This window comes from Vulpes vulpes, unplaced genomic scaffold (assembly GCF_048418805.1).
Source record: "Vulpes vulpes isolate BD-2025 unplaced genomic scaffold, VulVul3 Bu000000656, whole genome shotgun sequence".
Taxonomy (NCBI): domain Eukaryota; kingdom Metazoa; phylum Chordata; class Mammalia; order Carnivora; family Canidae; genus Vulpes; species Vulpes vulpes.
The window spans coordinates 267,547-287,446 of record NW_027325677.1 but is presented as its reverse complement, the minus strand read 5'-3'; the positions used below and the strand labels follow the sequence as shown (position 1 = coordinate 287,446).

At 43.1% G+C, this 19,900-nt stretch overlaps 3 pseudogenes; all 3 read left to right on the top strand.

Annotated features, from left to right (window-relative positions):
* Positions 1 to 5,378: 5,378 nt before the first annotated feature.
* Positions 5,379 to 8,751, top strand: LOC140596565 (E3 ubiquitin-protein ligase TRIP12 pseudogene; annotated as a pseudogene).
* LOC140596559 (ATP-dependent DNA helicase Q5 pseudogene) lies at positions 8,729 to 11,420 on the top strand (annotated as a pseudogene).
* Positions 11,421 to 12,925: 1,505 nt separating this feature from the next.
* On the top strand, positions 12,926 to 14,748 carry LOC140596567 (rap1 GTPase-activating protein 1 pseudogene; annotated as a pseudogene).
* The last annotated feature ends 5,152 nt before the right edge of the window (positions 14,749 to 19,900 follow it).

Sequence of the window (19,900 nt, the reverse complement as noted above, 5' to 3'; positions counted from 1 at the left end):
ACATCCTATAGCATTTTTCTGTTACCTTTTATGGTCTTATTTTTTCATATTAGTGTTTCAGATGTAATTGTTAGTCTGAGAGTTTCTATTCCTAGGCTTTGTTGTTTTGTTTTGTTTTGTTTTGTAAAAAAAAAAAAAATAGTACATCAGCTTTGGTTCAAATGTATGCCTAAAATAAAATGATAAAAGACTTACTATGCTCTGGCTTTTAAGACACTGGAGTCCACGATGTAAAACAAATAAATAGAAAAAGGCTTTGGAATCTTACTCAGCTGAGTTCAAATCCCAGATCTGCTATGTATTCATATCCTGACTAGGATTCCCTTGACTTGGCAAGATCACTAATTCTACTTGATGCCTTTTTCTCTTTTCTTCTTTTTCTTTCTTTTCTTTCCCTTTTCTCTTTCTTCTTTCTTTCTTTTTTTAAATATTTTATTTATTTATTCATGATAGTCACACAGAGAGAGAAAGAGAGAAGGCAGAGACACAGGCAGAGGGAGAAGCAGGCTCTGCTTCCCCCGACGTGGGATTTGATCCCGGGTCTCCAGGATCGCGCCCTGGGCCAAAGGTAGGCGCTAAGCCCCTGGGCCACCCAGGGATCCCTCTTCTTTCCTTTCTTTCTTTCCTTTTTTTCCTTTCTCTCTCTTTCTTTCTTTCTTTTTCTTTCTTTCTTTCTTTCTTTCTTCTTTTCTTTTTCACTGTAAATAATAATACTTAACTCATATGTTCCTGGTGGGAATTATATAATAGAATATTAAAATGCTTGTATATTGCTATATCTAATAGATCTAAAAATGGTGCTGCCAATGTTATTGTTATTCTTGTTGTTGTTTCTGTTGTTTGCTATCACTAAGAACTGGCCAGCTAGCCATCTTCCAAGGTCACGCATCTTGCTACCTTGGTTACTGATGTTCACTTACTGCCAGATTTCTTATGTGCAAAATCAATTATTTTTCTTTTTTTAAAAATCATCCTCTACTTAAGCTCTACTGTCAGTGAATCTCTATTAACTGGTACAGTCAACTGACCATAGGATATATGTCATCCCTAAATACCTCCAGAGGTGACTCTTATGAGGGATTCTTATGCTCCGTATTTAGTTTTCTTAGCATATTGATAAACTTGAAGCAAAAGATTCTTGAGACTTAAGGTAGAGAGCTTTCTTTCAACTACTCTAGCATACAAACAATACATTTAAGAAACCGCATGTTGAATCTACTTGTTTTTTGTTTTGTTTTGTTTTGTTTGTTGCCAAAGACTGACAAGCTAGAATATATAATGCTACACTATGTTTTCTCTGAAACACTTACTGGTTGTCAGACAGGGTTAATATTTCTCATTAAAATTGAGAAATAGAATTTTCCCTAAGATCAGATCAGATACTGATGACATATAAGGTTGAAAATGAGGAAAGACAAATACTATCCACTTTGCATCCTTACTAAAACTTTGAGCCCTATGATTTTCCTCAGAACATAGGTTTTAAAAGAACATCTAGAATCAACAAATGGAACAAAAAACATGTAAGTATAATTATTACACTTTTCTTTCCAATTTCAAATCTTTTCTTCTCAAAAACCTCCTTCACTTATTGTCATTACTAGCCATGCTTAAAATCAATCAGACCTTCCTTGGAGGTCTGATCCTGGAATAAATTTACATATATAGATATTAAAGATATATAAAGGTATTAAACTTGTTCAAAACTTTTTAAAAGTTTTAAACTTTTTCAGGCAGCCCTGGTGGCCCAGCAGTTTAGTGCTGCCTTCAGCCCGGGGTGTGATCCTGGAGGCCCGGGATCGAGTCCCATGTCAGGCTCCCTGCACAGAGCCTGCTTCTCCCTCTGCCTGTGTTGTGTCTCTCTCTCTGTCTGTCATGAACAAATATATAAAATCTTAAAAAAAAGCTTTAAACTTTTCTAAAGTTTTAGGTTTCCTTATAATGTAATGCAAAATGTGTTTATTAATACTATACACACATATATGTTAGACACATGCACATGCATATTCACACAAAATGTGCAATTCTTAAAATCTAAGTTTTTGTTTTTAATTTACCTTTAACTTTATCCCAAATTCCACTTATTTATCTGGTTCTACTTAGCCTCACTTATCTAATTCTTGTCATATGTCTAGTTAATTATACTTACTGTTATTGCAACAATCTTAAACCTGTCAAGTAAATACTTATAACTGCCCTCATAGATTTTAAGAATCAGTAAATTCTTCCAAATGTCAGTTATATATTTCTTCTGTATTTAAGCTATCCTGATAATCATTGACATTCCCATTCTTAATTTGGTTCAACTGCATTTAGTTATACTGCATTATTCACAAGTTATATGTAATGTTCTATACTTTACATTCAAAGGTGCCAATATCCCTCCAGATCAATGGCATCTCCCAGAGTGAATGCTTAGATTTTAAATAAGAATTTAACCAATGCACTTATACACAGAAGGTATGATTCCTATGTCAGGCTAGCAAGATGGCTACCAGGAGCCCTCTGGGGTGGCATTCATTACTTTAGCAAATCTACTGCAGTCACAGCTCTGCCCTTCAGAACTACAGATACATAAACCTGATTTTGTCAGCACATACAGAGTGTGTCCTTCTCTCTGGACCAGATATTGACCAAGCTCATGGGACTGATGTATAAAAGCAGAAAGTCAATTGTTCTGTGGATAGAGTGCAATGGGTTCTTAAACCCTCCTTTTGGCTATTACTCTTTGGTGTTTGTTTTCCACGTTTAATCAAATGATGCCTTCTACCTTACTACAAGTGCAGTTCCTTTCACACCAGAGTCTGCTAGCTGTTATGAAATGGTGAATGGAATCAGAGCATTCCCCAATTTTAGTTTTCACCCTCTTTCAGAATGTTTTCAAAAGTTATGAGCAGAATTCTCTAGAACTTTTACCATATGCTCAATTTTATTTTGACAGAAAGGAAAGGAGACCAGCCCCTTATATTTAAAAACAACAATAAGAGGAATAAAGCAAACTATTCTTTAAAGTTCTCCAAACCCTAAAAGTTTAATGACTGGCTAAATCTTCACTGGCTTTACTCCTCCACTGAATACATGGTCTCTGCCTTCATAGGTCATTGAACAAAATGTTTCTAAAATACTGCTTTGCTATCCCTAAACTTGATCCCAAATGGTGTTTTCAGATAGCTTATTATCAATTACTTTAATAAGAACCAGGACATCAGATGCTTAATAGTAGATATTTCCCCTACCAGCCATGGTATTCAAACTGCATCTCCCATGATACTTATAAAAACAAAGGTATTGGCTGGCAAATGCCTATATAGGACTACACCAATTCACAAAAGTCTTTCCAAGGACAGAGAACATCTGTGATAAAACCTCAGTCAGTAGGAGATACACCAGATCCCTGATGCTCTGGTGCCAAATCAGAGAGACAAAATTCACCAGTGAATACAATGCCACTTACCTCCCCAGCAAAGAATGCAAACAATTTATACTTCCATTAATTAAAAAAAAAAAAAAGCTGTTTATCTCAATTTAGAGACCATCCTTGGAATCTCCTATAGATGGAAAGATCATTTATCTCACCTTGCCCAGGAAACTCTTTTTTTTTTTTTCTGTAATCCTGCCATAATTCTTAATTATACTCAGTTCTTTTAAAATTGTCCCTTTTGGAAATATTTTCCCTGTAAAGTCAATTTCAGGTCATCTTTTCCAGATCTTGTACAATTCTTATCTTTACGCAAGCAGCTCCAGCCATAGTGGCTTTCTGGTAGTCTCTTCTAAGGCATGTTTACTCTCATCATATGGCCTTTGTAAATACTGCATTAAATGACTGTTGTTTCTTGCTCAAAAGTACACATTCTTTAGATCCCAGCTCAATGGTCATTTAGGAAGTCTTCCTTGACTTCACTGAATATCCACCTATTATTCACCTATCACCCAATCATATCTACCTATTATTCACCTCCATTGTGCAATGAACACAGTCATGTCTATTTACATTTTTACATATAGTTATGACCCTTATATATGCTTTTGTTATCTCTACTAAACTGAAAGCTCCATAAAAGCAAAAGCTGACAAGTTTTTGAAGACTGTAAGTCTCCAGAACCTACTACCATGTGGTGAATAGTATTATCCTTTAATAGTATCTATTGAATAAACAGGCAAACAAAAGTTTATGAAGAGACATAATGAATTTAGGAACACTTATTCAACCAATTACAAATTAGCTTTCTGCTTTTCATTTATTTTTATTCTACTACAAAAGCACCCAACTGCTTCTAAGAAAACTGAAAGATAAAACATATTAGGACTAATAATGGAGGTCCTTCCACTCTGATTTGTGGAAGGACTTTGTGCTGGTATTCTTTACACTTGTAAGTCCATCTCTGAGGAGAAGAAGAAAAAGCAAATATGGAATTTGAAGGGTGCATGGCACAGTACGCATTCTTCATGTCCTGCCAGCTTGTCCCACATATTCTAAAAGAGCCTGCTAGGAAAAGTTATACTATTCTGAGAACTGAATTTTATTAATAGATACCTATAGACTTATCCTACTTCTTTGCCAATTTCCACTTATGTATTTATACTTGGGATTAAAGTCACCTGGAAATGGTAATTTGAACTCTACAAAAATTCTCTTCTATTTCCATTACTTTTATAAAAAGAGAATATAGGTTTGTACAAGGACTTAGCATAATGACTTTCTTATCAAAAAGGATAATTTTAATTGCATTTCTTATATATATTGCCCAATTTGAAGAAGGAACTCAAAGACAGTTCATGTGTTGAGCCTCATCCAAGTATTCAAGCCCTCGCACTTAATCTGGGATTTCCATACAGGACATTGTAGTATACCTTCTTATTTTGTAATAAAAAATTAAATTTGTTATGAGACCCGAGATTCTCAAATCCATGTGATTTGTGTATTTCATGTTTTAATCAGCTTTACCAGAGAAAGCTAGAAAAAAATTAGCTTGTTTTCAAGGAATCAAAACAAAAGTTAGGTGTATCAAATATTCAGTGACAAGAAGCTTAAGAGAGTAATCATCCATCTCACATTTAAGACAGCTCATTAACAAAAAGGGCAGGCATAAAAGAAGTGGGAATGAGAATGTGGAAAAGGATATAGGTATACAAAGCCTTTACCCGTAAGAAATAGATAGATCCTGTCAAACATTATCCAACCAAAAGGTTGGAGCACTTCAGATGGCAGAAATCTTTTTTTTTTTTTTTTTTATTTATGATAGTCATACAGAGAGAGAGAGAGAGGCAGAGACACAGGCAGAGGGAGAAGCAGGCTCCATGCACCGGGAGCCCGACGTGGGATTCGATCCCGGGTCTCCAGGATCGCGCTCTGGGCCAAAGGCAGGCGCCAAACCGCTGCGCCACCCAGGGATCCCAGATGGCAGAAATCTTAATGCAGAAGTTACCTGATATTTTTAGTGTTTACTTCAGAAGAGAAGGTGTAATGCATCAAGTAAAACACTTAGCAGAATCAGAGTCTTTGTTGACAAGTCCACCAAAGGCATGTACGAATGGGTCAGGATCCCTGGGATCCACGACGTCAGTCAGCAGTGGAACAGCCACGGCTGCCACCAATGCTGCAGCTGACCTGGGGTCCCCCAGCTTGCAGCACAGCAGAGATGACTCTTTAGATCTGAGCCCTCAAGGTCGATTAAGTGATGTTCTAAAGAGAAAACGGCTGCCAAAACGAGGGCCAAGAAGGCCAAAGTATTCACCTCCAAGAGATGATGACAAAGTAGACAATCAAGCTAAAAGCCCTACCACTACTCAGTCACCTAAATCTTCTTTCCTGGCAAGCTTGAATCCAAAAACGTGGGGAAGGTTAAGCGCACAGTCCAACAGCAACAACATCGAACCAGCACGAACTGCGGGAGTCAGTGGTCTTGCCAGGGCCGCCTCCAAGGACACCATATCCAATAACAGAGAAAAAATTAAAGGTTGGATTAAGGAACAGGCGCATAAATTTGTAGAGCATTATTTCAGTTCTGAGAACATGGATGGAAGCAACCCTGCACTGAATGTCCTTCAGAGACTTTGTGCTGCAACTGAACAACTCAACCTCCAGGTGGATGGTGGAGCTGAGTGCCTTGTAGAAATCCGTAGCATAGTCTCAGAGTCCGATGTTTCATCATTTGAAATCCAACATAGTGGATTCGTGAAGCAGCTGTTGCTTTATTTGACATCTAAAAGTGAAAAAGATGCTGTGAGCCGAGAGATCAGATTAAAGAGATTCCTTCACGTATTTTTTTCTTCACCACTTCCTGGAGAAGAGCCCATTGGAAGAGTAGAACCAGTGGGTAATGCGCCTTTGTTGGCATTAGTTCACAAGATGAACAACTGCCTCAGCCAGATGGAACAGTTTCCAGTCAAAGTACATGACTTCCCCAGTGGGAACGGGACAGGAGGCAGCTTTTCTCTCAACAGAGGATCACAGGCTTTAAAATTTTTCAACACACATCAGTTAAAATGCCAGTTACAAAGACATCCAGACTGTGCAAATGTGAAGCAGTGGAAGGGCGGGCCGGTCAAGATTGATCCCCTGGCTTTGGTACAAGCTATTGAGTTAGAGGGTATGGAAGAGTAAGAGAAGATGATGAAGACAGTGATGATGATGGCTCTGATGAGGAAAAAGACGAGTCTCTGGCTGCTCAGTTCTTAAATTCCGAAACGTAAGGCACAGGCTACAGTTTTATATTGGAGAACATTTGCTACCATATAACATGACTGTATATCAGGCAGTCCGGCAGTTCAGTATTCAGGCTGAGGATGAGCGGGAGTCCACAGATGATGAGAGCAACCCTTTGGGAAGAGCTGGTATTTGGACAAAGACTCATACAATATGGTACAAACCCGTGAGAGAGGATGAAGAAAGTAATAAAGATTGTGTTGGTGGTAAAAGAGGAAGAGCCCAAACAGCTCCAACAAAAACATCTCCTAGAAATGCAAAAAAGCACGATGAGTTATGGCATGATGGAGTATGCCCATCAGTATCCAATCCTTTAGAAGTTTACCTCATCTCCTCGCCACCTGAGAATATAACTTTTGAAGACCCGTCCTTAGATGTGATTCTTCTTCTAAGAGTTTTACACGCCATCAGCCGATACTGGTATTACTTGTATGATAATGCAATGTGCAAGGAGATTATTCCAACTAGTGAATTTATTAACAGTAAATTGACAGCAAAAGCAAATAGGCAGCTTCAAGATCCTTTAGTAATCATGACAGGAAATATCCCAACGTGGCTTACTGAACTAGGAAAAACCTGCCCATTTTTCTTCCCTTTTGATACCTGGCAAATGCTTTTTTCGTAACTGCATTTGATCGGGACTGAGCAATGCAAAGATTACTTGATACCAACCCAGAAATCAACCAGTCGGATTCTCAAGATAGCAGAGTTGCACCTAGATTGGATAGAAAAAAACGTACTGTGAACAGAGAGGAGCTGCTGAAACAAGCGGAGTCTGTAATGCAGGATCTCGGTAGCTCACGGGCCATGTTAGAAATCCAGTATGAAAATGAGGTTGGTACAGGTCTTGGGCCTACACTGGAGTTTTATGCACTTGTATCTCAGGAACTTCAGAGAGCTGACTTGGGTCTCTGGAGAGGTGAAGAAGTGACTCTCAGCAATCCAAAAGGAAGCCAAGAAGGGACCAAGTATATTCAAAACCTCCAGGGTCTGTTTGCGCTTCCTTTTGGTCGGACGGCTAAGCCAGCCCATATCGCAAAGGTTAAAATGAAGTTTCACTTCTTAGGAAAATTAATGGCCAAGGCTATCATGGGTTTCAGATTGGTGGACTTTCCCCTTGGCTTACCCTTTTATAAGTGGATGCTAAGGCAAGAAACTTCATTGACATCGCATGATTTGTTTGACATTGACCCAGTTGTAGCCAGATCAGTGTATCACCTAGAAGACATTGTCAGACAGAAGAAAAGACTTGAGCAAGATAAATCCCAGACCAAAGAGAGTCTACAATATGCGTTAGAAACCCTAACTATGAATGGCTGCTCAGTTGAAGATCTAGGATTGGATTTCACGCTGCCAGGGTTTCCCAACATTGAACTGAAGAAAGGAGGAAAGGACATACCAGTCACCATCCACAATTTAGAGGAGTACCTAAGACTGGTTATATTCTGGGCACTAAATGAAGGCGTTTCCAGGTAATTTGATTCCTTCAGAGATGGATTTGAATCCATCTTTCCACTTAGTCATCTTCAGTACTTCTACCCGGAAGAACTGGATCAGCTCTTGTGCGGCAGTAAAGCAGACACATGGGATGCGAAGACACTGATGGAGTGCTGCAGGCCGGACCACGGTTATACTCATGACAGTCGGGCTGTGAAGTTCTTGTTTGAGATTCTCAGTAGTTTTGACAATGAGCAGCAGAGGTTGTTTCTCCAGTTTGTGACAGGTAGCCCAAGATTGCCTGTTGGAGGCTTCCGGAGTCTGAATCCACCTCTGACAATTGTCCGGAAGACCTTCGAGTCCACGGAGAACCCCGACGACTTCTTGCCCTCTGTAATGACTTGTGTGAACTACCTTAAGTTGCCGGACTACTCGAGCATTGACATCATGCGTGAGAAACTGTTGATTGCAGCGAGAGAAGGGCAGCAGTCATTCCATCTTTCCTGATCACAACGAGAACTACAGTGTCTGCCTGTTACAGCAAAAGAAAAAAATCATGATTTCTTTTCTAAATGTATCACCTGAGTCAAGGAAACATGTTACGCCTTCTTGTTCCCTCCTGACTACTTGCGTCTAGGTACCCTCCGTTCCCGCCTAGCACATGCCCCATGTGTAGCTCTGACCACCACAGCCACTCTCCAAGTCCAAGAGGATGTGTTTGCTGCCCTCCACCTGAAGCAACCAGTTGCCTCCTTCAAGACTCCCTGCTTCTGGGCCAACCTCTTCTATGATGTGCAGTTCAAAGAACTGCTTTCTGATCCCTATGGGAACCTGAGGGACTTCTGCCTTAAGGCTCTTGGACAGAAGGCTGATAAAGGGTTGCTGTCTGGCTGTGGCATTGTTTACTGCAGGACCAGAGAGGCTTGTGAACAGCTGGCAACAGAGCTCAGTTACAGAGGTGTGAATGCCAAGGCTTACCACGCAGGGCTGAAGGCTTCTGAAAGAACACTGGTGCAGAATGAGTGGATGGAGGAGAAGGTGCCTGTCATTGTTGCAACCATTAGTTTTGGGATGGGAGTGGACAAAGCCAATGTCAGGTTTGTCGCCCACTGGAATATTGCCAAGTCTATGGCTGGGTACTATCAAGAGTCTGGCCAGGCAGGCAGAGACGGGAAGCCTTCCTGGTGCCATCTCTATTACTCCAGGAATGACCGGGACCAAGTCAGTTTCCTGATCAGGAAGGAAGTAGCAAAACTCCAGGAAAAGAGAGGGAACAAAGCATCTGATAAAGCTGCTATCTTGGCCTTTGATGCCCTGGTCACCTTCTGTGAAGAATTGGGGTGCCGCCATGCTGCCATTGCCAAGTACTTTGGGGATGCGCCCCCTGCCTGCACCAAGGGCTGTGACCACTGCCGGGACCCTGCAGCCCTGCGGAAGTGACTGGATGCCTTGGAGCACAGCAGCAGCTGGAATAAGACTTGCATCGGGCCTTCCCAGGGGAATGGCTTTGACCCTGAGCTGTATGAGGGAGGCCGTCGGGGCTATGGGGGCTTCAGCAGGTATGATGAAGGTTCTGGAGGCAGTGGGGACGAGGGCAGAGACGAGGCCCACAAGCGGGAATGGAATCTCTTCTACCAGAAACAGATGAGCCTACGCAAGGGCAAGGACCCCAAGATAGAAGAATTTGTACCCCCAGATGAGGACTGTCCCCTGAAAGAGGCTTCTAGCAGGAAGATCCCTAGACTCACTGTGAAGGCCCGTGAGCACTGCCTGGGGCTTCTGGAGGAGGCTCTGAGCAGTAACTGCCAGGCCACAAGTACCACCCATGGCCCTGATCTCCAGGCCAAGGCTGTGGAGCTGGAACATGAGATGTTCCGAAATGCCAAGATGGCCAACCTGTACAAGGCCAGCGTGCTGAAGAAGGTGGCTGAGATCCACAGAGCCTCCAAGGATGGGCAGCTCTACAATGTGGAAAGCAATACCAGGAGTTGCAGTATGCATGCCCAGCCCCCAGAGCCCACTGAGTATGACATCCGGCCAGCCTCCCAGGTGTACTCGCTCAAACCTAAGCGGGTGGGAGCTGGTTTCCCCAGGGGCTCCTGCCCATTTCAGACAGCCACTGAGCTGATGGAGAAGAGTCAGGCCGAGGAGCGAGCCCCCCAGCCTGTGCAGGGAGGTGAGCGAGAGCCCCCAGCCAGCCTTGTGGCCTCCAGGATGAGGACTGCAGCAAGGCCCTCCCTGGGCCCAGAGCAGAGGCTCCTGGAAGCAGTGTTCATTGTGGAGGATCCTCCCCTGAGAGGATGGGGAAAAGCCCCTCCAAGGGTGGTCCCCTTGCCAAGGCCCGGGCCAGTAAGAAGCAGCAACTCCTAGCTGCAGCGGCCCTCAAGGATTCTCAGAACATCACCCGCTTCTGCCTAAGGGCCAAGAGCCCGTCCCCCCTCACCTCAGCCCCAGGGGCGGAAGATGCCGGCCCTGGCCCTTCATGTGAGGGAATGCGGGGACCCCCAGCAGCCCCAGAGAAGTGCGCAGGGGAGGAGGATGGAGCCCTGGGGTGTTTGGCTACGCACCCCAAGACCAAGGAGTGTACCAGGGAGAGGCCAAGAGCCTGCACACTTGGAGACCAGGGGTCCCCTGAAGGCCAGCCCATCCCCACAGAGGAGACCCCCAGGGGCAAGCGGCCCAGACCCCAGCAGGAGAACCTAGAGAACCAGACTCAGAAGAGGCCTCGCCCCTCAGCCAATGCCTCCGTCTTAGCTGAGGCCAAGGACAGCGTCCCGGCCTGGAATCAGGACACCTTGAACCCCATGGCCCAAGGCTCCTGCCTTCTCCCAGCCCCTGGCATCTCTCTTAAGGAGGCTGCAAATGTTGTGGTCAAATGCCTGACCCCTTTCTACAAGGAGGGCAAGTTTGCATCCAAGGAATTGTTTAAAGCCTTCGCCCGCCACCTCTCACACTCGCTGACTCAGAAGGCCTCTCCTGGAAGGAGTGTGAAGGAAGAGGCCCAGACTTTCATCAAGCAGTTTTTTCACAGTCGGGCCCGGTGCGAGAGTGAAGCTGACTGGCATGGCCTGTGTGACCCACAGAGATGACCAGCTACTGCCCACCAGGGCCAGAGTGCTCCCCGAGCCTCAGCTGTAGGAAAGCCTGCAGCTGTCGGGGCGTCATTTTCCTCAGGATCCATACCTTGCTTTGGAGATGGCGCTAGACTCTTTCCAGATTGAGGCGAGAGGCCAGCCACTCTGCCTGCAAGGTCTCGGGTCATCTTCTCCTTGCTTCCCTACCACTCTGGGCTGGGTTTTCTGAACCAGATCACCAGATTAGAAGGGGGTGGGGTGGGGTGGCCGCTGCCAGGGGAACAGGAGGAAGGAGTGGTCTGTGTACCGCTTGTACTTGACAAATTGTAGACCAAGCCAAGGCCCCCTGTCCAAGGCTTTGGGCTGTCTCAGGAAGAGCCCTGCTGGCCTCAGGTCCTTGACCCACGACCCCTTTCCCTGGTGATGCCAGCTTCCAGCCTGGCTCCAGGTGCAGAGCTCGGGAGGAGGGCAGCAGCCAGGCCTTGCTCTCTGCTCAGTTCCTGGGTCAGGAAGGCTGAGCCGGCCGAGATTTAGCAGAGAAATAAAATCCTGTTGGTTTTGACACACACACACACACACACACACAAAAAAGGTCCCACCGGACCAACCTGCGGCGCTTCCCACCTGCGGTGTTCCCAGTACTGACCTCGTCTGTCCCCACCCCCTACCACTCCCCACTGCTTTTGCACCCCTCTCCTCCCCATACACACACGTACACCATTTTTATTTTTTGGGCCATTACCCCACACCCCTTATTACTGCCAAAACCACATGGGCTGGGGGCTGGGGCTGGATGGACAGACACCTCCCCCTACCCAAATCCCTCCTGTGTGTGGTTGGAAAACTTTTTTGTTTTTTTGGTTTTTTTTTTTTCTGAATAAAAAAGATTCTACTAACAAAAAAATACCGGGGTCCCCCAGGCCCACCTCCCTGCTCACCCAGAGGGGGGGTCGCCGCACGCCTCCTGACGGCCTCCGCCTGGCGGCCTCCACCTGGCGGCCTCCACCTGGCCCGCAGGAGCAGACCCGGGCCGCCCTCCTGGAGACGCTCTACGAGGAGCTGCACATCCACAGCCGTCCATGATGGTTTTTTTTTTTTTTTTTAAGATTTCTCAGTTTATTTGCATATATACATTGTCACACTAGGGAGCCAGCTCCACTTCAGGAGTCCCCAGCTCCCTTCACCCAGCCAACACCCAAAACCTGCACAGAAGACTGAGTCCTAAATAAACAATGCTTAGGACTCATATGCCAATCTTGCAGGTTACAACAATTCATTTAGCAAAAACAGAGGACTAGAGGCCAGTGCCCATGAGACATCCTTGCCCCATTGTAAACATTGACAACCAGGCCACTGGAGCCTGGAAAAGTGTGCAAACATGAGGGTACCACACTGTGCGACCAGAGGACTGGGGACACAGCTGGCAACCATACCCGTGAAGTCCTAAGGGCCTACACCCGCTGGAGCCTGGCAAGTGCCAGGGGCAGAATCAAGGCAGCTACCCAAAGCCTGAGGGCTCACATGAGCCGGCAGCGGCGCTCTTGCCCATAGGAATTCTCTACCCGGGCAATCTCCTGTATGACTTTGGTGAAGATGCCTCGGGTAAGCTGATTCTCTCGAGAAGATGACTCCATAAACGTTGCACCCCAGGACTCTGCCAGCTTCTTCCCTTCAACTGCCTGCACCTCCCTGTCTGTCCGTTTTGGGCCTGGGCGGTGACGAGGACAAGATGGAGAACGGCGGCGGCGGCGGCGGCGGCTTCTTCGAGTCCTTTAAGCGGGTCATCCGGAGCCGCAGCCAGTCCATGGATGCCATGGGACTAAGCAACAAGAAGCCCAACACCGTGTCCACCAGCCACAGCGGGAGCTTTGCCCCCAACAACCCCGACCTGGCCAAGGCAGCTGGAATATCACTGATCGTCCCTGGAAAGAGCCCCACGAGAAAGAAGTCGGGCCCGTTTGGCTCCCGCCGCAGCAGCGCCATCGGTATCGAGAATATACAGGAGGTGCAGGAGAAAAGGGAGAGTCCCCCCGCCGGCCAGAAGACCCCAGACAGCGGGCACGTCTCACAAGAGCCCAAGTCGGAGAACTCATCCACTCAGAGCTCCCCAGAGATGCCCACGACCAAGAACAGAGCGGAGACTGCGGCCCAGAGAGCGGAGGTGCTGAAGGACTTCTCCCGCTCCTCGTCCAGTGCCAGCAGCTTCGCCAGCGTGGTGGAGGAGACCGAGGGCGTGGACGCGGACGACACAGGCCTGGAGAGCGTCTCGTCCTCGGGGACGCCCCACAAGCGGGACTCCTTCATTTATAGCACGTGGCTGGAGGACAGTGTCAGCACCACAAGTGGGGGCAGCTCCCCAGGCCCCTCGCGGTCACCCCATCCCGACGCCGGCAAGTTGGGGGACCCTGCGTGTCCCGAGATCAAGATCCAGCTGGAAGCATCTGAACAGCACACACCCCAGCTGGGCTGTTAGCCAGGCCCCCTCTCTGAAGGAGAAACTGAGCAGATGAGGCCCCAGAAGCACAAGGTGAAGATGCCATGTCAAGTCCAGGTGGCTAGGACCTCTGCCCCCAAGGCCAGCGCCAGCCTGTGGGCTGCCCCCTGCCCCCACCTTGGCCACCCATCTGGGCTGTCTCTGCGGGGCGGAGCCATCCAGACCTGGGAGGGGGAAGCTGCTGGCATCATCCCCACCCCCGAGGCTGGGGCAGGCAGTGTTCCGTTGAAGCAGAACTCCAGCCTGGCTTGCCCCCACTCCGGGCCCTTCATCACACCCCGGTACCCCTCTGGACTCATGGGGAGCAAGGTGGGAGGGGAAGTTTGAGATATCTCAGTGCGTACAGAGCCTAGGGTGGAGGCAGTGAGATGTGAAAATGGTGGAATGAGCACTGGGCTGGGAATCCTGAGTCCTGGCTTCCAATTTGGTTTCCGCTCTGTGACCGTTGGCAAGTCACTGTCCCTCTCTGGACACCTCTGCTGCAAATGGACGAGATTATTTCAGAGGTCACTGAAGACTGTGATTCCATGCACCTGCCCCAGAATGGGAGGTTTTCCTCCTAGGGGGCCCCCCTTGCCCACCCTTGCTTCTTGGGTTCCCTGGGGCTGGGCTGAGGGGCTGGGAGCTGGCTATGCCCGTTACCCCTCGTGGACCCTCAAGCTCACCACAGACCTGCCGATGCCCTGTCTACTGCCTCCACCTGACAGACAAGTGCCCCCCTTAGGGGGAAGGGGGCCTCCCTGGCTTCTCAGCCAGCACCCAGCTTAACCCCTGCCATCCCATGCTCTGGGCACTCCAGGTCGAGGGGTCTCAGCTGGCCTAGAGTTACGGGCCTCGCCGCTGCGCCCTCCCCCAACTCCCATGGAGGGGGCAGCCAGGCACAGCTGCTGTGAGTCCACATCCTTGTGTGTGTCTGTCCACACTTTTTAGGCACCATGCCAAAGGCCAGCCTTCCGGCCCCAACACCCATTTTGGAAGACCCCGTGGCTGTGTGTATGTTGGTAACAGTTGTACAAAATAAATTCTATTTATCGCTATTGTAAAAAAAAAAAAAAAAAAAAAAAAAAAACCTGTTATTCTCCTTTATCAAGTTTTTGCCACTGATCAACTCCCCATATGACCATCCATTCTTTTACCAGTTGTTAGTAATAATTTACTCAGGTCACAATTAGGTCACATAGACCTGGTAAGTATTCTTTCCCCTTCCAATGACCCGAATACTCCTGCTTTGCTCTATTGTGTTAATGTCACAGTTAATGTCTCAAAGAACTATTATACTTCACTTATTTCCAAATTTTTTAATAAAACCTAACTATAGTCCTAAGTAACAATATTTATGTTATGCTAAATATTTCTTATACACCAGAAGTTTTATTAGTCCCTACTCATATAATATATAGGATCTCTTTAAATCCAGTCATATTAGAAGAAAATACAATGCAGGATGCCTAAGTGGCTCAGTTGGTTAAGTGTCTGCCTTCTGCTCAGGTCATGATCCCAGCATTGAGCCCCATGTCCCCTTTATCCTCCTCCCCACCACTCATGCTTGCTCTCTTGCTCTCTCGCTTGCTCTCTCTGTCAAATAAATAAAATCTTTAAAAAAAGAAAAAAATACTTGCTTAAATGCTTAATTTAGACAAACTATTTCTTTTGTTTCATAGCACAGGTCTGTGAATTCTGGCAAAAGGGCCCAGTATGTCTTGGTTAACTTGACCAATCAATAAATGTAAATATAGAACTATAATTCAGTTAAATTTATTGAACGCATTATTTTTGGTTAGGTATCATAAGTGGAAAATTCTCATCATTCTTAACAAGAATCTTTGTATTAAGATCTTTCTATATTTAGTATCTTCATTAAATCAAATGACAAAGCAAAAAATACAAAAATCTTATATCTTAATAAGATGTAACAATATCCAACAATCACTTCATACTTAACATACCTATTAAAATGATTGTGTGACCTAAGAATAATTATGATTGTGAATAACTAAAAACATAAAATTTCAAAGCCTGTTCTGTCTCCCTGTCAAGTTTAGTTCTGCTGAGGTACTGCTAAAATTTATTTCTAATATGGCTGGAACCACTACCATGACTCTCTTAATGTTTACACTTTGCTTAAATATACTTGAAGTTGAAACCTGTGCCCATGTCTGACAGCTATTTTAATTATGCTGGTCAATTGCCTCCTAAATTCAAAATCTATCATCAGATTAACTCTACACTTTTTGCCTCTACTTTGTTATCTTGTTTTTGGTCTTGAAAAGTATAGACATGGGCATTTTCTCCATGCATGTACATTGCTTCTAGACTTTCAAAGGATGCCATCTCTAAAACTTTCTGAATTGAAGTCTAGAAGGAAGGATTCAGAATATATACTCCACATATCAGATCATGCAAAAGAAACATTTTTCTTGAAGTCTTAAGACAAAGAATAAAAAATACCTCTCTACTGTGGTCTCTGAACAATATTCTTGCCACCCAAAGCATGGTTTATGGAACATCAGTGGCATCAAGACCTAGGAGGCACCTTAGAAATGCAGACTATCAGGTCCTATCTCACACATTCTAAATTAGATTCTGTTTTTATCAAATTCTCCAGGCAAATCATATATGTACAATAAAGTTTGAGAAGCACTGGTGTAGGTAACCTTCACCAAAAATATAAATTATATTTCATGTGAATTTCTTAGAAATTTGTGCTAACTGTGCATTTATTTCAATGGATTTAGAAGTTATATTTGCATATTCTTTCCTAGTTACAAGCGCTAAGTTCAGTTCAATAAGATAATTCAAATGTTTGTACTAGGCAAACCCAAGACACATTCAAACTACGTATTACTCATATTAAATTTTAAACACAAATGTATTTCAAAGGGATTCAATCTATATATTTTGAACTTATTTACATTTAAATTTTTTAAAGCATACTTTTGATGTCTATAAAGTTTCAAGAGTTGTGTGTGTGTATGTTAATACCAGAAACTTTAGAATATTATTCATGCATCCTGAAATTTAAAACTAAAGTTTTAAAATGTATTTAACTCAGAAAACTGTGATTTACAATTCCAGTCCAAATTAACATTTCATAAAATAATTTATTGCACCAAAGTTCCAAGATAAAGAAAAATCCATTTAAAACAATCAATTTGCTATTTTTAACACTTTGGAGCAAAATATAGTGATAGGCTTCGATTATGCAATTTTAAGTAAAATGTTAAAACCATAGTGACATATATGGGTGAATATTTAACTTTTTCCTTATATTACCTCTCAAGTAATTTTCAAATATTAAGACTAAAAATGAGATTTTATTCATAGGCATGCTGTTTAGATATATGTGAAAGATTGATAGTAACACCCTAAAACAAAACAAATCAAAAACAAACAAATTTCCAAAAGTGCAATCGTACCAAATACCTAAGCAAAAAGTGTAGAAAAGAAAGGGAGACAATTAGTGGGGTACATAAAGTCTAAGAGAAGGCATAAATTATACAAGCAGATCTATCACATTTCCCATAAATAAGTAAGAGAGTTGCATTAGCTTCCCTTGTAAATGAGTCAGGAATTAGCCAGGCATACTACTCATTTGTCTCTCTTTCACTAACATATTTGTCTTCTTTCTCCCTAAATCAAATGAATGATCAATATGATGTAGCTATGGAGATATTGACTTGGTTTTCCTATGGTCTCCGAGAATAAATTTCACTGATATTTTGGTTGTATACAATTCTTACTTAAAACAAAACTAGTGAAGATGATAATCTATCATCTAATTTTAAGTACATGATAATTCTATTAAAAACAGATTTTAATGAGATTTGCTTTTTCTCTAAATTACCAGTACACTCTCCTAAGTTATTAAAACTTTATTGTGCAAGTAAACAATGCATTTTCTTATTAAGCTCATCACTAAATAACTAGAGAAGTCTATTCTTTATGCTGTGCTCAAAATTAAGCAGATGTACTTGGAGTATATTTTATCACCTGTCTCTTCTGCAAGCACAACCAACTTTCAGGTATATGTGAATACACCTCTTACTTGTTTTTAATTTTTTCCTTTCTTCTATTTCCTTCCCTTTCTTCCTCCCTCTCTCCTTTTCTTTTCTTCTTCCTCTTTTCTTTCTTTCCCTTTTTCTCCAATTTTTTGTCTTTTTGCTTTGTTTTTAAACAAGGCCAGAAACTTAGTGTCGAAATCCAATCAAGGAGCTACCAAGAACAAAGAAAAACCCAAATTTTTGAAAACTTGAGGTAAAGAACTATGCCTTTTCTCTTTTGAATCTCTTCAATTTACCATGCTTGTGAATGACAGGGCCTTACCATGCTGACTTGAGTTTATTTTTAGAACGGATATGCACAGAAATATTGAAATAGTAGTTTTACAAGCTAGAAAGCTAGAATCTCAGTTTCCTCAAGGATTTTGTTTGCTAGTTTTTTTTTCTTTTCTTTTCTTTCTTTCTTTTTTTTTTCATAGCAGTCCCTACAATTACAACCTAAATTTGTAACTTTAGGTAATATAAGAGTACCCTAATTAGACTGCCTTGTCATCATACATGAAGCCTCACCTAGTCCTGGGATCCCTCAAAGAGGTACCTCAAAGTTATATAGAAACAGAAGCTAATATTGATCTATAAGAAACCAAATCATTGCATAAAGCTGTGGTTTCTAAAGGTCAATCCACACCTGATCATCAAGTGAAAGCCTGGGGCCATCAGGGTACATTAAATTTAGGTAACAACAGAGGTAGTAAGAACTACTAACTGACCTTAACAGAGTATGCCTTTTAAGGGGAAGATAGCTCCTGAAATATGATGTTTATGAATATTTCAGTTTTTTACCATCCAGTTAACCTTTTCTAAGTGCAACACCAAAATCCCTTACACCCTACTTCTAATCTAAAAACACTAATTGGGATCCCTGGGTGGTGCAGCGGTTTAGCACCTGCCTTTGGTCCAGGGCCCAATCCTGGAGACCCGGGATCGAATCCCATGTCAGGCTCCCGGTGCATGGAGCCTCCTTCTCCCTCTGCCTATGTCTCTGCCTCTCTCTCTCTCTCTTTGTCTGACTCTCATAAATAAATAAATTTAAAAAAAATAAAAACACTAAATTTTTTTTTTTTTACCAATATCATTCCCTAAAATCTATTCAAATTCTGGAAATATAAGATCAGAAGCCAAACTTTTTAGAATCTTTACATAATTCACATATGCAAGTATTTTACATTGTAGCCCAAAAGAGTCCTTCTCAGTCCTGACGAATGAACTTGAATATTGGAAACCTGCTTGGTAAAATTTGGACAAATTAACATCTTGTCAGGTTCTGACCTTCTGACCCATTCCTTTAAACTAATTTAGCTATTTATTATACAGTACAGAATACATGTAACACATAAAATATATGTAATTGACTGTTTATGTTATCAGTAAGGCTTCTAATCAACAGTTAAGTTTTTGGATAGTCAAAAGTTGTGAGCTTCTAACTGTGCAGGAGTTTGGTGTCCCTAACTTCAATATGATTCAAGGGGCAACTGCATTAGCATTTTTAAGTAGTCAAAACCAACTTCAGAGACAGAAATAATACTTTATTTAAAAATAAATTACAGAAAGTTGTATTAAATAAATTTTCTTGACTACCTTAAGTCACTATTCTCAAACCATCTCAAATAGCAATAGGGTACTGAATGCTAAAACAAAAATAACTTATCAATGGACTCAGCAATTCTTCCTAAGAAAGTCAATAAGAAGGAGTACGGAAGAAATGAAGAAAGAAAGAGGCATAATTTTATCTCAAGGAAAAGCAATATCTGTTCTTTTCTCTTCTTCCAACATACATGAAAAAGAAAACTACAGTGAGAGAGTTTGAAGAGGCAAAAAGAGGTGCTTTGTCCTGAGTAATCTGTCTGCGAAGGCAGAGAGACAGTTACTAGCAATGGAAACAGTAAGAAATTATAAAAAAATACTATAAAATGAGTGCCAAGCAGTCACTAAGAACCTTGTTGTGAAGAAGTCTAAATGTTGAAAAAAATGAAAATACTTAAGTTAAAAGAAACAAATTATGTTTATTTCTATGGCAAGGGCCTATATTTATATGTAACAGAAGACCCAGAATTTCCAAATCAGTCCTACTTGGGACTGCATAGGAGTCAGACTGCCCGTATTTGAATCCAAATTCTGAATCATACTAGCT